The sequence below is a fragment of the Oryctolagus cuniculus genome (assembly GCF_964237555.1).
Source record: "Oryctolagus cuniculus chromosome 16 unlocalized genomic scaffold, mOryCun1.1 SUPER_16_unloc_1, whole genome shotgun sequence".
Classification (NCBI taxonomy): domain Eukaryota; kingdom Metazoa; phylum Chordata; class Mammalia; order Lagomorpha; family Leporidae; genus Oryctolagus; species Oryctolagus cuniculus.
In genome coordinates, this window is record NW_027208201.1 from 1,628,531 (window position 1) to 1,642,968 (window position 14,438).

General features: G+C 44.2%; 1 pseudogene; it reads left to right on the plus strand.

Moving 5' to 3' along the window:
* Window positions 1-1,939: 1,939 nt before the first annotated feature.
* LOC127490124 (vomeronasal type-2 receptor 116-like) lies at window positions 1,940-10,827 on the plus strand (annotated as a pseudogene).
* Window positions 10,828-14,438: the final 3,611 nt, after the last annotated feature.

Genomic DNA, 14,438 nt, shown 5'->3' on the forward strand with positions numbered 1-14,438 from the left:
ACACAGAAACACAAATTATAAAGTACTGTTTGAGTACTATTAACACCATTAATTCACATTGTACAACACATTAAGGACAGAATCCTACATGGGGAGTAAGTGCACAGTGAATCCTGTTTTTGACTTAACAAATTGACACTCTTGTTTATGGCATCAGTATTCACCCTAGGCTCTTGTCATGAGTTGCCAAGGCTATGGAAGCCTTTTGAGTTTGCTGACTCTGATATTATTTAGACAAGATTGTAGTCAATGTGGAAGTTCTCTCCTCCCTTCAGAGAAAGGTACCTTCTTCTTTGATGGCCCGTTCTTTCTACTGGGATCTCACTCGCAGAGATTTTTTTTTTTTTTTGCCAAAGTGTCTTGGCTTTCCATGCCTGAAATACTCTCATGGGCTCTTCAGCCAAATATGAATGCCTTAAGGGCTGATTCTGAGGCCAGAGTGCTGTTTAGGACATCTACCATTCTGAGTCAGCTGTATATCCTGCTTCCCGTGTTGCATGGTTCTCTCCTTTTTAAATCTATCAGTTAGTATTAGCAGACACTAGTCCTGTTTATGTGATTCCTTTGACTCTTAATCCTATCATTATGATGATTTGTGAACTGAAACTGATCACTTGAACTAGTGAGATGGCATTGGTACATGCCACCTTGATGGGATTGTATTGGAATCCCCTGGCACATTTCTAACTCTACCATTTGGGGCAAGTCTGATTGAGCATGCCCCAAATTGTACATTTACTCCCTCTCTTATTCCCACTCTTATATTTAACAGGGATCACGTTTCAGTTAAATTTAAATACCTAAGAATAATTGTTAATTAAAGAGTTATGACCAACTTTTTGAAAAGACTTATTTATTTATTTGCAAGTCAGAGTTAAACAGAGAGGGGAGAGACAGGGAATGAGAGAGAGAGAGAGAGAGAGAGAGAAATTCTTTCATCCAATGGTTCACTCCCCAATTGGCTGCAATGGCTAGAGCTGCACTGATCTGAAGCTAGGAGCCAGGAGCTTCTTCTGATCTCCTTGGTGAGTGCAGGGGGCCAAGGACATGGGCCATCTTCTGCTGCTATCCTGGGCCATAGCAGAAAGCTGGATTGGAAGTGGAGCAGCCAAGTCTTGAACCAGCGCCCATATGTGTTGGCACTTCAGGCCAGTGCATTAACCCACTGCACCACAGCGCTAGCCCCCTCTGATCATCTTTGGATTAATGCCTGTCAGAACGGAGATTATGATTTTTGGAAACCCTGTCCCTCATGTTGCTTCATATTTTATTTTTGCTTTAGCTAACTTTCAGCCGTTTTGATCCTATTCTGCGTGAAAATGGCAAGTTTCCTTCCCTCTATCAGATGGCTCCCAAGGAGATGACTCTGGTGCATGGCATGGTGTCTCTGATGCTTCATTTATGTTGGACATGGGTGGGGCTGGCCATCTCAGATGATGAGAAAGGTATGCAACTTCTCTCAGAATTGAGAGTGGAGTTGGCTAAGATCAAGTGTAGGAATGGCGTTTCTGTAGCCTTTTTGAAAATGATCCCTGTTACTGTGTTGCTGTATTACTCAAGAACCTCACTGTATCACTGGCAGATCATGAAATCATCAGCAAATGTTGTTATTTTGGGTGACAATGAGTCTTTTTTAGGCCTGTCTTTGGAAAGAGGGAACATATAATGATGTGGAAAGTGTGGGTCACCACCTCACAATGGGATATCACCATTTCCTACTTGACTCATTCCATGGGCACTCATTTTCTCACATCACCATGGTGAAATTTCTGGTTTCACAGATTTTATCTGAACATCCAATCCATCCAGATACCAAGAGGACCCTTTCCTTGCTGACTTCTGGCTGCCATATTTTAATTGCTCCATTTCTAAACTTGACTGTAAAGCTTTGGAGAACTGTCCACCCAGTGCATCCTTGGAATGATTGCTTTGGCACCATTTTGACATGACCATGACAGAAGAGAGTTACAATATATACAATGCTGTGTATGCTGTGGCTCATGCCATACATGAGATGATTCTTCAACGAGTAGAAATGTCACCAGGAGGAAATGGAAAAGCACTGGTGTTTTCTCCTTGGCAGGTAATGGCTCTGCCATTGGATGGTACATACTGTCACTTGTTGTCAAGATGTTTTAAGCAAACCAGATCATTTATAATCCTTCTCCAAAAGCACTGGGGAATATGACTTGTATGTATTGCCCAGGACATAAATGTAGACTTGGTATAAGTGATAGTCAAGAGCATGGAGCCAAGTGGGCAAGCAGAAAGGCATTGTGAATCTAGGCTGATGCTTTGTTTTATATAAGGCCTCAACAGCCTGCCCTTCTACTGCTTTCCATAGGAGAAATCTAGAGGTTTCCTGTGAAGTTCTTTTTAAAATTTTTCTGAGAACAGATTTCAGATATTTCATAGAGTTCTAAAAAGATAACTGTACTTCCCTCCCAACAGGAAGAGGATTAGTTCTTTAAGTTCATAAAAGATGTTGAGCCTTATCATATAATGTAACTAAGCAGTAACTTCAGTCACTGATAACCTCCTTTGCAGACTGATGTTCTGGATACTTCAGTAGGAAAAGGGTGTGGGTTTGACTCAACAGCTGAGATTTGTCTGAGCAGTCAGCCTCCTTACTGTGTAGGTGTGCATGTTTGGGAGTTTTCTGTTGATTCTTACTGATATTTTAGAAACATTATGTTTAGTTTTCTGTGGCCTTTCATTTCTATGTCTCCCTTGTGTGCCTGCAATACGTTGAAACCTTCAGCAAGGCATTTCAGATGATAAGAGACTTTCAGTAATTTAGGCTTTGTGTCTGAACACTGGGATGCCCTTTATCATCAGATGATGCATCTCTTTTAGCTGCACCCTTTTCTGAAGAACATCCAGCTTAACAGTCCTGCTGGTGACACAGTGAATTTCAATCAGGAACACAAATTGAATGGAGAGTATGACATTCTCAACTATTGGAATTTCCCAGATGGTGTAGGAATTAAGGTGAAAGTAGGGAAGTTTTCTCCATATGCTCCACATGGTCAACACCTGTCTTTATATGAAGATTTGATAGAGTGGGCCACAAAAATTGAACAGGTGTGTTGTAACTAATAACAATTCTTTGTACTACTAATAAATAGCCAATCTTTAAAAAAATGACTTATTGGGGCCAGTGTTGTGGCATAGTGGGTAAAGCTGTCATCTGTAGTGCCAGCATTCCATATGGGTGCTGGTTCAAGTCCCAGCTGCTCCACTTCTGATCCAGCTCTCTGTTATGGCCTGGGAAAGCAGTAGAAGATGTCCCAAGTCCTTGGACCCCTGCACCCGTGTGCAAGACTGGGAAGATGCTCCTGGCTCCTTGCTTTGGATTGGCATAGCTCTGGCCATTGCAGCCATCTGGGGAGTGAACCAGTGGATGGAAGACCTGTCTCTGCCTCTGCCTCTCTCTAACTCTGCCTTTCAAATAAATAAATAAGATTAGTAAGTAAAATAATAAGATATTTTTAAAATATCTTTTAAAAAGATTTATTTATTTGAGAAGCAGAGTTAGAGACAGAAAGAGGGAGAGACAGAGGGAGGTCTTCCATCCACTGCTTCACTTCCCAAATGGCCACAATGGCCAGAACTGGGTCTATTTGAAGGCAAGATCCAGGAGCTTCTTCCAGGTTTCCCACATAGGTTCAGGGGCCCAAGGACTTGGGCCAACTTCCACTGCTTTCCCAGGCCATTATCAAGGAGCTGGATTGGAAGAGGAGTAGCAGGGATGTGAACTGGCACCCATATTGGATGCTGATGTTGCAGGTGGAGGCTTAACCTACTATGCTACATCACTAGCCCCAAATGATTAATCATGTTGTGGAGGTTTCTCTTTACTCATAGCACAGTAAATGGCTATTTATGCCATTTAACAACTCACCTTCCCAACTAAGAGATTTTTCTTGCTGTATTTCTGTTGGATATGAAGGGAACACAGCTGTTCAATAATATTTCTCAGTTCTCATACATTTCACAGCATACAATAAACATGGCATTCAGTCCATAAAATTGGATGTAGATGTATGTGCAAGTTAAGTTTATTTTGATTTCAGTATTGTAAAAACCCTACTTGGTAGAAGAATGGGTGGTACTCTCAGTAGTGACCAACACATATCTGATTGTCCTCAGCCTCCCCAGTCCATATGCAGTGCGAGTTGTAGCCCTGGATTCAGGAAGACCCCTCAAGAGGGAAAGGCTGCCTGTTGTTTTGATTGTACTCCATGCCCAGAGAATGAGATTTCCAATCAGACAGGTAAGTGTACCTCTTTGGAGAAATTCCTCATTTCTCCTTTATTCTCCCCCATCCATCCAAGGAAGTGGAAAGGGCCTAGAGGAGAACTGCAGAGACAAGGATCTCTACTTTTAAGTTAATAATGAAATTATTATTATAAATATTTACCCTATTATGTTAGTCTGCATCGGCCTTGAACAAGACAGGCAGATATAAACAAATCTCCTATCTTCTGGTCCAGTTCCAAAATGTCTACAGAAGCCAGGGCTGGACCATTCCTGGAATCAGGAGCTGAGAACTGAATCCAGAGCTCTCATGTGTATGTTAGTAACCCTGCCACTTCAGTCTTCACCCCTGCCTTCTAGGGTCCTCAATGACAGAAACTGGAACAGGAGCCATATCTGGTAATCAAACCAGATTACTTAAATGTGGGACATGTGTGCCTTCACCAGTAGTCTAAACATTCACTCAGTGACATACGTGTTTTCAGGCATTATTTTACACATACAGCAGACATTAGTGTCTTTATAAAACTCCTCTTGACCACCGCTCAGTCTCCTAATTCCATCTTCATCATGGAGTGAACACAGGTATCATATGTATTTACTTTTCATTTTCTGTGAAATGACGTTTAGATCACATTGAAGACATAGATACTACAAGTCCTTATTTTCCCAGGACCTGGCACTGTTTTTCAGTGGAGCAGGTACTTATAAAGGTTGTGCTTGATTTACTGCTATGTATTACTGCTCTGTAAAACATGCTTATGATATACCATATTCCAAGTGAGGAGATTGTATTTCATGCTCTTCTTTAGTTCACAGGTAAGAAAAAAAATAGAGATATGCATTCATAGTAGTAGTATTGACTGCAATGAAAGTATGCACAACAGATTTGCCTATAGGGTGTATTACGTGGTGGTATCTGCATTTTTTGAGGTGATGTTGTGGATCTCATCCCATAGATGTTAGTATTAATATTATGAATTAAATGGGGAGTAAATTCTTGGTAGAAATATTAGAAGTGGCTGAATTTGGAAAATTGCCAGTTCACACAACATGCACAGAACCTAAGAAAAAGGCTTAATTGGTAAAACACAGAGAATATGTGGATGGGGTTGGGAGATGATACGGGAAATGGACTGAATATTTATATATTGGATTTTCCATAATTATCACTTTGGAATGCTTCAGACTTATGGTATTTAATGGTGTTATACTGAAATCATTTCTTTTTTAAAGTTGAAAATCCATCTGTTACACCCAACCTAAACATCATAGCTTAGCCTACCCTTCCTTACACATGCTTGGAACATGAAGTCACTTATATAGAGTGGGGATTTTCTAAGATTGATTTTGTGATTGTGTGTTGTTTAATATTACAATGATGTAGCATTAACTCAGCTTATTATAAATGTAGGAAATTGCTGTTATGGTCTGCATATCACTGACTTGGGTAAAGGCACTTTATGTGTACACATTGGGCATAAGTTCATATGTGTTCCATGTGCAATGATGGAGAGTGCATCATCCACCAGCTTGAATTTCGATAGCCTTGGAAATTATAAATACACCACTAAACTACTCATGGGTTATAGAATGAACAAGATAGCTGTATATTTCCATTTAGAAACACTGTTTATTAAATCTGGTGTCCAGTTAGAGTGAAATTTATAATTCCAAAGAAATTTAGAATTCTAGATTTTATATATTTATGTATAATGTATATTAAAAGCTGAACTTATCATTTCTAAGAACTTATCGAGTGCCAGAAAAGGAACACTAAATTAAACACAAAAGAGAACATAAGAAATGATAAATATAGAAAAATAAAATCCAAACATAAACAGGATAAGCAAATTGATTCTTGTATAAAACAAATAAAGTTGATTAAGAAGAAGCAGGGGCCGGTGCCGTAACTCAATAGGCTAATCCTCCACTTTGCTGCGCTGGGGAACCTGGTTCTAGTCCCGGTCGGGGCGCCGGTTTCTGTCCCGGTTGCCCCTCTTCCAGGCCAGCTCTCTGTTGTGGCCCAGGAGTGCAGTGGAGGATGGCCCAAGTCCTTGGGTCCTGCACCCCATGGGAGACCAGGATAAGTACCTGGCTCCTGCCTTTGGATCGGCAAGGTGAACCGTCTGCAGTGCGGCGGCCGCGGCGGCCATTGGAGGGTGAACCAACGGCAAAGGAAGACCTTTCTCTCTGTCTCTCTCTCTCTCACTGTCCAGTCTGCCTGTCAAAAAAAAAAGAAAAAGAAGAGGAAGAAGAGGAAGAAGAGGAAGAAGAGGAAGAAGAGGAAGAAGAGGAAGAAGAGGAAGAAGAAGAAGAAGAAGAAGAAGAAGAAGAAGAAGAAGAAGAAGAAGAAGAAGAAGAAGAAGAAGAAGAAGAAACAATGCAGGAAATAAGAGATACTAAGACTGAATGTAGGTCATCTATATAGATCTCCCAAAAAAGTTAACATAGTGAAAATATATTATAAATGATTCTTGTTAATACTTTGGAAACCTCAGGTGTAGTTCATAAATTCTCATGTCAGTAGGATTTGTCAGAGCCATCCTCAAAGCATAAATAACATTAAGTGAAAAAATTTTAAAAAGTCCCCATACATTTTTATTATCTCCAACAGCTTCTTTTGAGGGGGATTTATCAAACCTTCATAAAAGAAGGAACAATTATTTACTAAGCTCTGTTTAGAGAAAAGGAAAATTTAGTGAATTCTTTGAAAATGGCCTAACTTTGGCTCCCCAGTATTATAAAGTCATTTCAAAAGAGGAGTTTTTTTTAAAGATTTTATTTACTTATTTGAGAGGTAGAGTTAGAGACAGTGCAAGAGAGAGACAGAGAGAAAGGTCTTCCTTCCATTAATTCACTCCCCAAATGGCTGCAACAGCCGAAGCTGCACTGATCTTGAGCCAGGAGCCAGGTGCTGCTTCCTAATCTCTCACATGGGTGCAGGGGGAACCAAGGAGTCGGGCCATCTTCTACTGCTTTCCCAGGCCATAGCAGAGAGCTGGATTGGAAGAGGAACAGCTGAGACTAGAACTGGCACCCATATGGGATGCAGGCACCACAGGTGGACGATTAACCTACTGCACCATGGTGCCACCCCCAAAAGAGGAAATTTATAGCCATTTTGCTTCTTTTTTTATAAAGATTTATTTATTTATTTGGAAGTCAGAGTTACACAGAGAGAGAAGGAGAGGGAGAGGGGGGATGGAAGAGGGGAGAGGGAGAGGGAAGAGAGGAGAGAGGGTAAGAGGAGGGGAGAGGAGGGGAGGGAGAGGGGGGAGGGGGGAGGGGAGAAGGAAAGTGAGAGGTATTCCATCTGCAGTTCACTCCCCAGTTGGCCACAATGGCTGGAGCTCTGCTGATCCAAAGCCAAGAGGCAGGAGCTTCTTCTGGGTCTCCCACATGGATGCAGGGGCCCAAGGACTTGGCCATCTTATACTGCTTTCCCAGGCCACAGCAGAGAGCTGCACTGGAAGTGGATAAACCAGGACTAGAACTGGCACCAAAATGGGATGCGAGCAATGCAGGTAGTGGCTTTACCTGCTACATCACAGTGCTGGTTGCTTTGCACAATGTAAAACAATACACTAGTACCTCAAAGGAAGAAATAAAAATCCCAATGATGGCGAAAAATAATAAAATCAACATCCATGCATGTTATAGAAATAACAGAAAGCAATTCTTTCCAAATTATGAGTAGGCCAGAATTTTCTTCATAAAGAGTATTTGCATAATCACACCATAGTTTTGAGGCAGTGTTGAAAGAATAAAATAAGAACATTCAACCTAACCACATCTGATTACGTATTATGCTGCATATCCTGTCTAGTGAATATTTTCAAAAGAGAAAAAAATTGGAAAAGAAGAAATAAAAATCATGTTCAGATTATATTTTGTACGAATATAAAATTTACATAAATAAGCTTAGTAATTGACTAATTCAGTGACTGGATATAAGGATAACATCCCAAAACTTACTTTATTTTTATATACCGGCCATAAAGCATTTGAAATTGAAAAATGTGGGCATTTATAACATCTTACAAGTAAAAATAGCTAGAAGTAAAGAGTCTTGACCATAAATTTACAGAACATAATTGAGAAAAATAAAAGACTAACACAGGCGGACACAGTATGCTCATAGTTAGAGAGGCTCAATATTGGAAAGATTTGGGAACTACCAAAGATGAGCTCCTGATTCAATGATTTGCAATCTACATTGCAAGATATTCTCATTATAACTCATTCCAGGATGTGAGGACATACTCCACCTGGTATCAGCTACTATAAGTCATCTCTGTCCTTGATACTCTGTTTTTATTTACTTTTTAAAGATTTATTTATTTGCAAGTCAGAGTTACACAGAGAGAGGAGAGGCAGAGAGAGAGAGAGAGGTCTGCCATCTGATGGTTCACTCCCCAATTGGCCACAATGGCTAGAGCTGTGCTGATCCAAAGACAAGAGCCAGGAGCTTCTTCTGGGTCTCCCACATGGGGGCAAGGGCCCAAGGACTTGGGCCATCTTCTGCTTACTCAGGCTGTAGCAGAGAGCTGGATTGGAAGTGGAGCAGCTGGGTTTTGAACTGGTGCCCCTATGGAATGTCAGCACTTCAGGCCAGGGCATTAACCCGCTGCACCACAGCACTGGCTGTCCTTGATATTCTGTAAATTGTCATATTCCTGATGGTTTCTCAATCAGGGGCTTCAGTATTGCAAAAATGAATCCAAGAGATTGCTTTTAGAGACATAAGTAAATGAGATAGGTAGGTGTTTCAAATTTTGAAACTTTGCCTTGAAGTAGATGGTACATTGCAGGGTCTTCTTCAGTGGTGTCCTAAGTCACAGGTTCCAGCCTCATTGAAGGATTTAGTGCATTTATATGCAAGGATGTGGTATGCTGTGAGGACACAGCAAGAAGGTGCCATCTGTAAGATACCCTACACTGGACACTGCAGCAGGATCCTTGGTCTTGAATGATTGAGTCTCCAGAAACATGAGAAGTGATTTATGCTGTCATAAATTAACCAGCATAAGATAGGGCATTTGGGGCCAGTGCCATAGCTCACTAGGCTAATCCTCCACCTGTGGCTCCAGTACCCTGGGTTCTAGTCCCAGTTGTGGTGCCGGATTCTGTCCTGGTTGCTCCTCTTCCAGTCCAGCTCTCTGCTGTGGCCTGGGAAGCAAGTGGAGGATGGCCCAAGTGCTTGGGCCCTGCACCTGCATGGGAAACCAGGAGGACGCCCCTGGCCCCTGTCTTTGGATCAGTGCAGTGTGCTGGCCATAGCGGCCATTTGGGGAGTGAACCAACAGAAGGATGACTTTCTCTCTGTCTCTGTCTCTCTTTCACAAATTCTGTCCAAAATATAAATAAAAATAGAGGGCATTTGATGATTACAACAAAGTGTCCTGAGACAGTAGGTCTTTTGTTGTTGTTGTGGGGAAAAATAAGATCTCATGAATATAAAGAAGAAATAATAGTGTTGTGTCTTAGCCATAATTTAGATGAGTGATATTAATCAGGAATCATTCCCTATACATTATTCTGATACATGCTTCCCACAGCTTATTCGGTGTGGTTTTGTGGAAGTTGGGGAACATAACACTAAGCACGGCTGAAGCTGGGCTGGTGCATTTTTCCTGTCTTAGCAGATATGGATCAATGCGTGAAGTGTCCAGAGCAGCAGTATGCCAACACAGAGCGAGACCACTGCCTGCAGAAAGCTGTGGCCTTCCTGGCTTATGATGACCCCTTAGGAATGACCCTGGTCTGCACAGCTGTGCGCTTCTCTGTCCTCACTGCTGTGGTTCTTGGGGTCTTTGTGAAGCACCGAGACACTCCCATAGTCAAGGCCAACAATCATTGTCTCAGCTACATCCTGCTCATTGCCCTCATCTTCTGCTTCCTCTGTTCCTTACTGTTCATTGGTCGTCCCAGTACAGCCACCTGTGTCCTCCAGCAGACCACGTTTGGAGTGGTGTTCACCATGGCTGTTTCCATGGTCCTGGCCAAAACTATCATTGTGGTTCTGGCCTTCAAGGTCACTGCCCCAGGGAGAAGGATGAGACACTGGCTGATACCAGGGGTACCTAACTCCATTATTCCCATCTGCTCCCTGATCCAACTTGTTCTTGGTGGCATCTGGTTGGGGACCTCTCCTCCCTTTATTGACACAGATGCACACTCTGAGCATGGCCACATCATCCTGGTGTGCAAGAAGGTCTCAGTCATTTCCTTCTACTGTGTCCTGGGTTACCTGTGTTCCTTGGCACTGGCGAGCTTCACTGTGGCTTTCCTAGCCAGGAATCTACCTGACATGTTCAATGAAGCCAAATTCCTGACATTCAGCATGCTGGTGTTCTGCAGTGTCTGGGTGACCTTCCTGCCTGTCTACCACAGCACTAAAGGGAAGGTCATGTTGGCTGTGGAGGTCTTCTCCATCTTGGCCTCCAGTGCAGGGCTCCTGGGCTGCATTTTGTCCCCAAGTGCTACATTATTCTCTTCAGACCTGAGAAGAACTCTTTAAAAGGATTAAAGGATACAGTAGATTCCAAGGGAAATAGCTGTTAAAGATTAGTTCATTAGTTCACATATTTAGGATTTCAGACCAAAATTGATAAAACTCTGATTTTGCATTCTGTCGCTCCCCGTCTTCGTGGAGGAACGACACAGAACCCTGCGCTGTTCTTTCGTCTGCTCGGCCCTCCCCGGGTTTGCTGCTGGTTCTTCCCGGGTTGGCTACTATCCCTTCCACCTCCGTGGAAGGGCAGTTCCCCCTGGCCACATTCCCCACTTCCGCAGGGGAGCGGCACACCGCCGGCCGGCTCTCTTCGGGGGCTGCACGGGTTCCCTTAGATGTTCCCCATAGATGTTCCTGGTGCATGCCGTCTCTCTCCTCCTTTATAGTCCTCCTCCGCCAATCCTAACTCGGCTGCCCACACGCCGAGTACGCTGCTCTCCAATCAGGAGCAAGTCCTACAGTTTATTGGTTGAACTGGAGGCAGCTGGGTAGAAGCTGTTTTCTCCTCTCCCAGCGCCATATTGTGGGAGAGCAGATGCACAGAATAAGTCTTAATTCCAGTAACTTAGTCTAGTCCGAGCTGCTCCCCACAGAGGAGAGCAGATGCATAGAATAAGTCCTAATTCCAGTAACTCAGTCTAGTCCGAGCTGCTCCCCACAGCATTCCAAGTTATAAAGTAATTGATTCAGCTTTACCACCTTATGAACAGCATTCACTTCTCTGTTAAAAAAAAAAGTTTGTTTATTATATATATATATATATGTATGTATGTTAGTGTGTGTGTATATATATATGAAAGGCAGAGGTAGAGAAAGGGGAGAGAAAGAGAGACCTTCCCTCCAGTGCTTCACTCCCCATATGACTGCAGTGGCCCAGCCTTGGGTCAGGCCAAAGCTAGGAGCTTCATCTGAGTCTTCATGATGGGTTTCAGGGGCCCAAACATCTTAAGCCAACTATTGCTGCTTTCCCCATGTCTTTGGCAGGGAGCTGGATCAGAAGTAAAGCAACAGGGCCATTAACTGGTGCCTATTTGGGATGCTGGCATTGTAGGTGGCAATTTGCCACCATTCCAGAACACTTACCCCAATTTATCTCTCTTTTTTAAAAATAATGCTGTGTATAATGTTCTCAGTCAGACTTTATGCTCACAAACACAAACCCCATCTCAGGTAAAGACTCTTACAACTTCATTTCTACTAGTTTCTATATTTTGCTTGTCAACTGGTAGACACTTAAATATTCATATTTTAATAAAATGAATTTACAAGATTGTTTCCTGTTTCATTTTTCCTCCTTTAGAGTTTATAATAAAAAGATTTATTATCTAGTTGGAATTGGCCGGCACCCCAGCTCAATAGGATAATCCTCCACCTGCAGTGCTGGCACACTGGGTTCTAGTCCCGGTCGGAGCACTGGATTCTGTCCCAGTCGCTCCTCTTCCAGTCCAGCTCTCTGCTGTGGCCCAGGAGTGCAGTGGAGGATGGTGCAAGTGGTTGGGCCCTGCACCCGCATGGGAGACGAGGAGAAGCACCTGGCTCCTGGCTTCAGATCAGCGTGGTGCACCGGCCACAGTACACCTGCCACAGTAGCCATTGGGGGGTGAACCAACAGAAAAGGAAGACTTTTCTCTCTGTCTCTCTCACTGTCCACTCTGCCTGTCAAAAAAATATAGTTGTGTCGCTCCCCGTCTTTGTGGAGGAACGACACAGGACCCTGCGCTGTTCTTTTGTCTGCTCGGCCCTCCCCGGGTTTGCTGCTGGTTCTTCCCGGGTTGGCTACCGACCCTTCCACCTCCGTGGAAGGGCAGTTCCCCCTGCCACTTTCCCCACTTCCGCGGGGGAGCGGCACACCACCGGCCGGCTCTCTCGGGGGCTGCTCAGGTGTTCCTTCAGATAGATGTTCCTGGTGCATGTTGTCTCTCTCCTCCTTTATAGTCCTCTTCCACCAATCCCAACTCTGCTACCCACACGCCGAGCATGCTCCTCTCCTCCAATCAGGAGCAAGATCAGCTCCTGCAGGTCATCACTCAAGTTGGCGAGAGGCAGCTGCGTAGAAGTTGTTACTCCCTTCTCAGTGCCATATTGTGGGAGAGCAGATGCATAGAATAAGTCTTAATTCCAGTAACAGTCTAGTCCGAGTTGCTCCCCACAATTCCCCCTTTCTTTTTATTTTTTGGCATTGATACACGCCTGTCTTCTGTGTCTTGTGGCACACACTCTGCTCTGCTTGCTAGAGTTGCCCACAGGTGCTTACAAGCCCTACCAATCAGGCAAACCAAATCTGCGTCCTCTCTTCACCATGTTCTGAGGAGGTTTTTAGGCGCTGATGCGTGCCTGTGTTCGGTGCCCTGCAGTACATGCTCTGCGCTGCTAGAACTGCCTGCAGGTGCTTACAAGCCCTACCAATCAGGCAAACCGAATCCAAGCCTTCTCATTGCCGTATTGTGGGTAGACTTATTGGTGTTGATAACGTGCCTGTCTTCCACCCGCTAGCAGCGGGTAAGCTGCTAGTCGCCAGCAGGTGCTTATCATCTTACTAATCAGGCAGACCGAATCCAAGCTTTCTCATTGCTGTGTTGTGGGGAGGCCTTATTTTTCTCTATTTCTCTATCTCCGGGCATTCCTATCTCTCCTATTTTACTTCTATATGCCAGCATTCCTATTTCTCTCATTTTACTTCTAAACTTCTGTTTCTCTTATCCCTGCTTCCTGGTGCCCGCCCTGAGGCTGCTTCTCAGCGCCTCACCCTGCGGCGGCTTCCTGGCTCTGCGCTCCTCTCATCTGCGCGGCTTCCTGGCTTCGTGCGCACTCTGCGGTCTCTGCGCCCTTTGCGCCCCCACCACGGCCTTCGCGCCAGCCCCGCGTTTCCCTATCTACTTGCGCCCCGTGTGCTCTCTCTGCACGAGGCGGCTTCCGCGAATCACACAGCCTAGCTCACATTTCTGCCACCGGTTGGTTTAGTTTTCAGTCTAAGTTCCCCGGGCTAACCTGACGAAATGCAACCTATAGCTTACGTCTCCGCTCCCAGTTTGGCTTCCCGTCTTTTGCTCCCCGGGCTAATCTGACGGATTCCAACCTGGCTTACATCTCCGCCTCTGGTTTTAGCCTTTCACCTTTTGCTTCCCGGGCTGACTTGAAGAATTCCAACCTGGCTTACGTCTCTGCCTCAGCCTGCCCCCGCGGCTTCATCCTCCCTAACTTTTCTTCCAACAATATTCCCCTCTCATTTCTCCTGGCTTCTCCCCACAGTCCGTATCCGAGTCTAAGTTTCTTCTAGGTTTCACTTTCGCTTTCAATCTCCTAGCTTCCCCACCATAGTCCGTATCCGAGTCTAAATTTCTTCTTGCTTTCACTTTCACTTTCAATCCTAATTTCTTTCCCACAGTCCATATCCGAGTCTATGCCTAGGCTTTCAATAGCTTCTTCCGGCAACTTTTCCATCCGGCTTTTCCCTAGGCTCTTCTAGTCTCTCTCTCCAGTATTTTCCCACTTCTTCCCGCTTCTTCCTTCCTAAGTTTCCTATCCGAGTCAAGACACCATTATGCCGCTCCCCCTCTTCGTGGAGGAACGACACTAAACCCTGCCTAGGCTTCCTATCTGAGTCACGGCACCATTATGTCGCTCCCCCTCTTCACGGAAGAATGACACAGACCCTGCCTAG